The sequence below is a fragment of the Triturus cristatus genome, chromosome 1_1 (assembly GCF_964204655.1).
Source record: "Triturus cristatus chromosome 1_1, aTriCri1.1, whole genome shotgun sequence".
Lineage (NCBI taxonomy): Eukaryota > Metazoa > Chordata > Amphibia > Caudata > Salamandridae > Triturus > Triturus cristatus.
The window spans coordinates 89,347,682-89,357,047 of NC_140579.1; the positions used below are offsets into that span (position 1 = coordinate 89,347,682).

Consider the following 9,366-nt stretch of genomic DNA (forward strand, 5'->3'; position numbering starts at 1 on the left):
TGCAGTACATACTGGTTCCTCAGTGGTGAGGCCTTCTCAGAGCTCTCACAATGCACCTCTGTCCTGATTCTCAAACTGGTCTGTGTCACAGCACAGAGACACTTTTAACACTGAAGCGTCCCGTGGCCCTGGGGAAATACAGCTGGTGTTTGCATCAAGCACTGTTTGAAGTGGTTTGAAAGAGACCCTCAAACCCATCCGGTCTAGCGAGTCATCCGTCCCCTTCAACCCACCCACCCCTCCTGGACCAGCCATCCATTCATCTCACCAAACCCACCCACTACATCCTTCCAGCCATTCATTTCACCAAACCATCTACATCTGTCATTCATCTACCAATCCACCTATCCATCCATTCACCTCACTGAGACCAACTCACCAACCCCACTCCAGCCACCCACCCGCACTCACACACATGAATCCACCCATCGGTCCATGATAATCCTATACATAAATCGATCCATCAGAGCAAACCTACTCCCCTCCATTCACCCATCCATCCATCCATCCATCCATCTCCATTCGTTCATCTATCCATTCACCCAGCTCACATTTATTCGAGTAAACAAACTCCCTACAGCCACCTCCCCAAGCCCACACAACACTCGTGCAACACACCCATCCACTCATTCACCCATCCATCAATCACAAATGCCCTCATCCATTGCTCACCCACCCAAACCTAAGAAGACATCCAATCCCTCCCTGTTAACCCGATCCATCCATTAACTCATCCATCGATCCTTCTCACTGAACCACCTCCATTCATTCTGCCCACCCATCTCATGAAACCCAACCAATCATCCACCACCCTTTACCGTCCACCTTTTAGGGCAAACCTCCTCCCACCAACTAACCTGTTAATGAGAGACAGCAAACCATCTCGATCAGAGCCTTTGATTGTACAAAGGCACATGCCCAAACCCACCACCCGTGATGAACCACCCATCTCCACATAGCTGAACCCACCCACATCATACACCCAAACATCTATGTGCTAGACCATATCCATGCATCCACCTCCCTCCATCTACCCTATTCACCCATGAGCCACCCATCTATATCACTGCTCCCTATATCTATTATGCATCCATCTCACTGAACCCACCCCGTGCAGCTCCACATCACCGAACCCACCCACACCATCCACCCAACCATCTATGTGCTAACCAGATCCATGCATCCACCTCCCCACGTCTACTCTATCCACCCATGAACCACCCATCTATATCACCACACCCTATATCTATCATACATCGATCTCACTGAACCCACCCCATGCAGCTCCACATCACCAAACCCACCCACACCATCCACCGAACCAATATGTGCTAGACCAAATCCAAGCATCCACCTCACCAAATCCACCCTATTCCACCCATGAACCACCTATCTATACCACCACTCCCTACATCCCTCTCACCAAACCTTTCCCATCCATCCATGTAATTAATCCTCGTCTTTCTAGCCACCCATTCATTCATTTCCCAAACCGACTCCACCCATTCCTCTATCTATTCAAAAATTCATCACACCGAACCAACTCCATCCATCTATCCATCCACACATGCTTCTCACAAAACACACCCCATTGTTCCATCCGTACATTCATCCATCCATCCACCCATCCACACATGCTTCTCACAAAACACACCCCATTGTTCCATCCGTACATTCATCCATCCATCCACCCATCCACACATGCTTCTCACAAAACACACCCCATTGTTCCATCCGTACATTCATCCATCCATCCACCCATCCACACATGCTTCTCACAAAACACACCCCATTGTTCCATCCGTACATTCATCCATCCATCCACCCATCCACACATGCTTCTCACAAAACACACCCCATTGTTCCATCCGTACATTCATCCATCCATCCACCCATCCACACATGCTTCTCACAAAACACACCCCATTGTTCCATCCGTACATTCATCCATCCATCCACACATGCATCTCACAAAACACACCCCATTGTTCCATCCGTACATTCATCCATCCATCCACACATGCATCTCACAAAACACACCCCATCGTTCCATCCATCCATTCTTCCATCCATCCATCCACCCACCCACCCATCCACACATGCTTCTCACAAAACACACCCCATCGTTCCATCCATTCATCCATCCATCCATTCACCCATCAATCCATCCATCCACACATGCTTCTCACAAAACACACCCCATCGTTCCATCCATTCATCCATCCATCCACACATGATTCTCACAAAACACACCACATTGTTCCATCCATTCGTCCATCCATCCATTCACCCATCAATCCATCCATCCACACATGCTTCTCACAAAACACACCCCATCGTTCCATCCGTCCATTCTTCCATCCATCCATCCACCCACCCACCCATCCACACATGCTTCTCACAAAACACACCCCATCGTTCCATCCATTCATCCATCCATCCATTCACCCATCAATCCATCCATCCACACATGCTTCTCACAAAACACACCCCATCGTTCCATCCATTCATCCATCCATCCACACATGCTTCTCACAAAACACACCCCATCGTTCCATCCATTCATCCATCCATCCACACATGCTTCTCACAAAACACACCCCATCGTTCCATCCATTCATCCATCCATCCATTCACCCATCAATCCATCCATCCACACATGCTTCTCACAAAACACACCCCATCGTTCCATCCATTCATCCATCCATCCACACATGATTCTCACAAAACACACCACATTGTTCCATCCATTCGTCCATCCATTCTACCAAATCAAAGCTCTACATCATCCATAGATCCATCTTGCCAATACCACAACATCCACTCATACATACCTCAATTCATCCATCCATCTCACTCAATCTACTCCTGATTTCAATCTGCGCATTCATCTCACCAAATTCATTCCACCAACCCATTCACCCATTCATCCATGCATCATTCATCCATTCTCCACATCTTCCTTACCAAACTCACTCCATCTTATCCATCCGTCCGTTCGTCCATCCATCTACCCGTTTATCTATCCACCCGACCATTCATCCATCCATTGGACTAAACCAACGCCCTAGAATGATTTATCTCACTACAATCCCATTCATCCATGCATCAATAGATCAATTTCACAGAATCCAGTCATTCCAATTCATTCCATCCATCATTTCATTCACCCACCCACCTAGTGTCATCTTAAGGATTTTGGGGGACCCAGGCAAGACTTATTTTTCGGGCCCCCTGTAGAGAACAAATTTGAATTTCATTATCAATTTCCTGCTAATATAAAACTGCATGATGCCAAACAATACTCATTTATATGTTACATTTTACCAGGATCAAAAAAACAATTCATATTTCTTCCCCAGGACCCCAAAAATCCTTATATGACACTGGGGAGAGCGACAATAGTCAAATATAAAGAAAGTTCACTTTCCGAGGGGACCCCTTGAAAGGTGGGGGCCCAGGGCCCATGGGTTCACTTTGCCCATGCCTTAAAACGCCTCTGCCCCTACCCACCCATTACCGGCCCGCAGACTCTCTCAGCCCTTCTCTTTCATCATTGTCACCCACGCGGGTTCTCCAGCTTTGCTCTCAAGCGGGTGATTGCTCCCACCTCCGGCGCGTGAACGTGCAGTTCCGCGAATCCCTCGCATCAGGCTTTCAGCGTTACCTGTGGGGGTCTTACCTGTCCTTGACGTGGTTGCGGGGCCTGCGTACTTGCTTTAGGCACTGTGCGCTGACTGCAGGACCGGTCAACTGGCCAATGTTTGATGGACCGTTTACTGGCCTGGTCGGGCGGCTGCCGGTCCGGCAAGATGGCTGCAGGTCTGGTGAGCTGGTTACCTGTATCCGGCTAGGTGCAGGTCTGGTGAGCTGGCTACAGGTATCCGGCTACGTGCAGGTCTGGTGAGCTGGCTACAGGTATCCGGCTAGGTGCAGGTCTGGTGAGCTCGTTACAGGTATCCGGGTGGGTTCAGGACTAGAGAGCTAGTTACAGGTATCGGGGTGGGTGCATGTCTAGAGAGCTGGTTGCAGATATCCAACTGGGTGCAGGAATGGTGACTGGTTACAGGTATCTGGCGAGGTGCAGGTGTACTGAGCTGGTTACAGGTATCTAGCTGGGTGAAGGTCTGGTGCGCTGGTCACCTGTATCCGGCTGGGTGCAGGTCTGGTGAGCTGGTTACCGGTATCCGGTTGGGTGCAGGTCTGGTGAGCTGGTTACCGGTATCCGGCTGAGTGCAGGTCAGGTGAGCTGGTTACAGTTATGCTGCTGGGTGCAGGTCTGGTGAGCTGGTTACACTTACAGGTATCCTCCTGAAGGTCTGGTGAGCTGGTCACAGAGATCTAGATGGGTGCAGGTCTGGTTACTGGTGAGCTGGTTACAGGTATCCGGCTGGGTGCAGGTCTGTTTAAAGGTGAGCTGGGCACAGGTATCCAGCGGACTGCAGCTCTGACTGCAGGACTGGGGAGCTGGTAAAAATATCCAATTTCTGCAAGTCTAGTGAGGCGACTGCAGGCCTGGTGAGCTGGGTACAGGATTTACGTTTTCTGCGGGTACGATGAGCCGGTTAAAGTGCCCAGCTGGATAAAGATCAGGTTACAGGTACCCAGCTGCAGGTGTGGTGAGCTGGTAACAGGTGTCCGGCTGGGTGCAGGTCTGGTGAGCCTGGTTACAGATATTCAGCTGGGTGCTGGTCTGGTGAGCTGGTTCCAGGTATCCGGCTGGGTGCAGGTCCAGTGAGCCTGGTTACAGATATTCAGCTGGGTGCTGGTCTGGTGAGCTGGTAACAGGTGTCCGGCTGGGTGCAGGTCTGGTGAGCTGGTAACAGGTGTCCGGCTGGGTGCTGGTCTGGTGAGCTGGGTACAGGTGTCCAGCCGGGTCTGGTTGCCAGACCCTGGAGCTGTTTGCAGCCTGGTACGCTGGCAGCAGTTCTGGTGGCCGGCTGGCCCTCTCTCTGGGCGTTCTCTGCGAATTACCCCTGATGGTCAGCCCTCCTTCCGTGCCTCCTGTGAGCCCCCATGCCCGTGGCCTCTCTGAGTCTCCCCACCCTGTCCGTGCCCCGTCTGTGCTTCATCTATTCGCTCTGCCCTGTCTGACCCCCCTGCTGCACTTGGCCCGTCTCCCTCCCCGCCGGCTCACTTCTCCCGGGGAGGAGGGAGGAGGGAGGAGGGGCTGCTGATGCCGGAGTTGATTTTTTTCCTGTTTTTTTTAGATTGTTCTAAATCCCGTGGTGACAAAAATTAAACTGAGGTCAATGGGGGCGCGTGAGGGGGGCAGGGGCGAGAGGGCGCTCTGGGGAGAGGGGCCAGACACGTGGGTCTGCAGCGCTGTGCACGTGTCGCGCTGCTTCCAGGCCCTATCTCTGCCTATGTTGTATCCGTCAGTTCTCTCTTACCTCATTCATTTATTCATTCATTCCGTCCATCGTTCGTTCATTCATTTCGCATGAGTACCTTTGTGATCCTGCTCAGTTAGCTGTGCCTGTTCTCATTTCTCCTGTCTCTGATATCTCTGTCTCCCCACTCTGTTCTCCTGTCTGTGGTGGCTCCGTCTGCTCTCTTTGTACTCCTGTCTGTGGTAGCTCCGTCTGCTCTCTCTGTACTCCTATCTGTGGTGGCTCTGTCTGCTCTCTCTGTACTCCTGTCTGTGATGGCTCTGTCTGCTCTCTTTGTACTCCTGTCTGTGGTGGCTCCGTCTGCTCTCTCTGTGCTCCTGTCTGTGGTAACTCTGTCTGCTCTCTTTGTACTCCTGTCTGTGGTGGCTCCGTCTGCTCTCTCTGTACTCCTGTCTGTGGTGGCTCCGTCTGCTCTCTTTGTACTCCTGTCTGTGGTGGCTCCGTCTGCTCTCTTTGTGCTCCTGTCTGTGGTAGCTCTGTCTGCTCTCTTTGTACTCCTGTCTGTGGTGGCTCCGTCTGCTCTCTCTGTACTCCTGTCTGTGGTGGCTCTGTCTGCTCTCTTTGTGCTCCTGTCTGTGGTAGCTCCGTCTGCTCTCTTTGTGCTCCTGTCTGTGGTGGCTCTGTCTGCTCTCTTTGTGCTCCTGTCTGTGGTGGCTCTGTCTGCTCTCTCTGTGCTCCTGTCTGTGATGGCTCTGTCTGCTCTCTTTGTGCTCCTGTCTGTGGTGGCTCTGTCTGCTCTCTTTGTGCTCCTGTCTGTGGTGGCTCTGTCTGCCCTCTCTGTTCTCCTGTCTGTGGTGGCTCCGTCTGCTCTCTTTGTACTCCTGTCTGTGGTAGCTCCGTCTGCTCTCTCTGTACTCCTATCTGTGGTGGCTCTGTCTGCTCTCTCTGTACTCCTGTCTGTGGTAGCTCTGTCTGCTCTCTTTGTACTCCTGTCTGTGGTGGCTCCGTCTGCTCTCTCTGTGCTCCTGTCTGTGGTAACTCTGTCTGCTCTCTTTGTACTCCTGTCTGTGGTGGCTCCGTCTGCTCTCTCTGTACTCCTGTCTGTGGTGGCTCCGTCTGCTCTCTTTGTACTCCTGTCTGTGGTGGCTCCGTCTGCTCTCTTTGTGCTCCTGTCTGTGGTAGCTCTGTCTGCTCTCTTTGTACTCCTGTCTGTGGTGGCTCCGTCTGCTCTCTCTGTACTCCTGTCTGTGGTGGCTCTGTCTGCTCTCTTTGTGCTCCTGTCTGTGGTAGCTCCGTCTGCTCTCTTTGTGCTCCTGTCTGTGGTGGCTCTGTCTGCTCTCTTTGTGCTCCTGTCTGTGGTGGCTCTGTCTGCTCTCTCTGTGCTCCTGTCTGTGATGGCTCTGTCTGCTCTCTTTGTGCTCCTGTCTGTGGTGGCTCTGTCTGCTCTCTTTGTGCTCCTGTCTGTGGTGGCACTGTCTTCTCTCTCTGCACCCAGTCTGTGATGACTCTGTCTGCTCTCTCTGTGCTCCTGTCTGTGGTAGCTCCGTCTGCTCTCTTTGTGCTCCTGTCTGTGACGGCTTCGTCTGCTCTCTCTGTACTCCTGTCTGTGGTGGCTCTGTCTGCTCTCTCTGCGCTCCTGTCTGTGGTGGCTCTGTCTTCTCTCTCTGTTCTCCTGTCTGTGATGGCCCTGTCTGCTGTCTCTGCGCTCCTGTCTGTGGTGGCTCTGTCTGCTCTCCCCGTGCTCCTATCTGTGGTGGCTCTGTCTGCTCTCTCTGTGCTCCTGTCTTTGGTAACTTTCTCCTCTCTCTGCGAACCTGTCTGTGAAGGCGCTGTCTGCTCTCTCTGCACGCCTGTCTGTGATACGTCTGTCTCCTCTCCCCGTGCTCCTGTCTGTGACAGCTCTGTCTGCTCTCCCCGTGCTCCTGTCTGTGACAGCTCTGTCTCCTCTCCCCGTGCTCCTGTCTGTGGTAGCTCTGTCTGCTCTCCCTGTGCTCCTGTCTGTGGTAGCTCCGTCTGCTCTCTCTGTGCTCCTGTCTGTGGTAGCTCCGTCTGCTCTCTTTGTGCTCCTATCTGTGGTGGCTCTGTCTGCTCTCTCTGTGCTCCTATCTGTGGTGGCTCTGTCTTCTCTCTCTCTGCTCCTGTCTGTGACGGCGCTGTCTGCTCTCTCTGCACGCCTGTCTGTGATACGTCTGTCTCCTCTCCCCGTGCTCCTGTCTTTGTTAGCTCTGTCTGCTCTCTCTGTGATCCTATCTTTGGTAGCTGTTGTGTTTGGGCCTTAGGCCCACATGCAGCCAAAAGGATGGACACGGACACAGGAGTACTGGTTAGGTAATTGGCCTCGAGCACGTGCGCTCGGCCCCTTTTATTGCCAGGGTCACCTGACTGGTGACGCCTGTGGTGGGTGGGTGTTCAGTGTGTGTTACAACATGCTGAACACTAGAATGCTGATCGGTCGATCACTACAGTAGCTGTCTGTGCTGCAGTTAGTGGTAATTATGTCTTCTCTCTCTCTGCTCCTGTCTGTGATGGGTCTGTCTGCTCCCTCCGTGCGTTCCGGTCTATGGTGGCTCTGTCTGCTCCCTCTGCACTCCTGTCTGCGATACGCCTGTCTCCTCTCCCTGTGCTCCTGCTTTTGGTAGCTTTCTCTGGTCTCTCTGCACCCAGTCTGTGATGGCTCTGTCTGCTCTCTTTGTGCTCCTGTCTGTGGTGGCTCTGTCTTCTCTCTCTGTTCTCCTGTCTGTGATGGCCCTGTCTGCTGTCTCTGCGCTCCTGTCTGTGGTAGCTGTTTGCTTTCTCTATGTTCCTGTCTATGATATCTCTGTCTCCCCACTCTGTACTCCTGTCTGTGATGGCCCTGTCTGCTGTCTCTGTACTCCTGTCTGTGGTGGCTCCGTCTGCTCTCTCTGTGCTCCTGTCTGTGGTGGCTCCGTCTGCTCTCTCTGTACTCCTGTCTGTGGTGGCTCTGTCTGCTCTCTCTGTACTCCTGTCTGTGGTAGCTCTGTCTGCTCTCTTTGTACTCCTGTCTGTGGTGGCTCCGTCTGCTCTCTCTGTGCTCCTGTCTGTGGTAACTCTGTCTGCTCTCTTTGTACTCCTGTCTGTGGTGGCTCCGTCTGCTCTCTCTGTGCTCCTGTCTGTGGTGGCTCTGTCTGCTCTCTCTGTACTCCTATCTGTGGTGGCTCTGTCTGCTCTCTTTGTACTCCTGTCTGTGGTAGCTCTGTCTGCTCTCTTTGTACTCCTGTCTGTGGTGGCTCCGTCTGCTCTCTCTGTGCTCCTGTCTGTGGTAGCTCCGTCTGCTCTCTCTGTACTCCTATCTGTGGTGGCTCTGTCTGCTCTCTTTGTACTCCTGTCTGTGATGGCTCCGTCTGCTCTCTTTGTACTCCTGTCTGTGGTAGCTCCGTCTGCTCTCTTTGTGCTCCTATCTGTGGTGGCTCTGTCTGCTCTCTTTGTACTCCTGTCTGTGGTGGCTCTGTCTGCTCTCTCTGTGCTCCTATCTGTGATGGCTCTGTCTGCTCTCTTTGTACTCCTGTCTGTGGTGGCTCTGTCTGCTCTCTCTGTGCTCCTGTCTGTGGTGGCTCCGTCTGCTCTCTTTGTGCTCCTATCTGTGGTGGCTCCGTCTGCTCTCTCTGTGCTCCTGTCTGTGGTGGCTCCGTCTGCTCTCTTTGTGCTCCTGTCTGTGGTGGCTCTGTCTGCTCTCTCTGTGCTCCTGTCTGTGGTGGCTCCGTCTGCCCTCTCTGTGCTCCTGTCTGTGGTGGCTCTGTCTGCTCTCTTTGTACTCCTGTCTGTGGTGGCTCCGTCTGCTCTCTTTGTGCTCCTATCTGTGGTGGCTCTGTCTGCTCTCTCTGTGCTCCTATCTGTGATGGATCTGTCTGCTCTCTCTGTGCTCCTATCTGTGATGGCTCTGTCTGCTCTCTTTGTACTCCTGTCTGTGGTGGCTCTGTCTGCTCTCTCTGTGCTCCTGTCTGTGGTGGCTCTGTCTGCTCTCTTTGTGCTCCTATCTGTGGTGGCTCTGTCGCCCCACTCTGTACTCCTGTCT

General features: G+C 52.9%; 1 protein-coding gene across 4 annotated transcripts in view; it reads right to left on the minus strand.

The window, feature by feature from the left end:
* The window catches only part of LOC146869566 (epidermal growth factor-like protein 8), a 168,909-nt gene extending 163,834 nt beyond the window's left edge, over positions 1–5,075 (minus strand). For 2 of the 4 annotated variants that reach the window (XM_085606213.1, XM_085606221.1), the window contains exon 1: positions 3,683–5,075. The gene's annotated coding sequence lies outside the window, so the exon portion shown is untranslated. The remainder of the gene's footprint in view (positions 1–3,682) is intronic. The other 2 variants (XM_085606241.1, XM_085606232.1) reach the window with 2 other exon arrangements.
* Between the last annotated feature and the right edge of the window lie 4,291 nt (positions 5,076–9,366).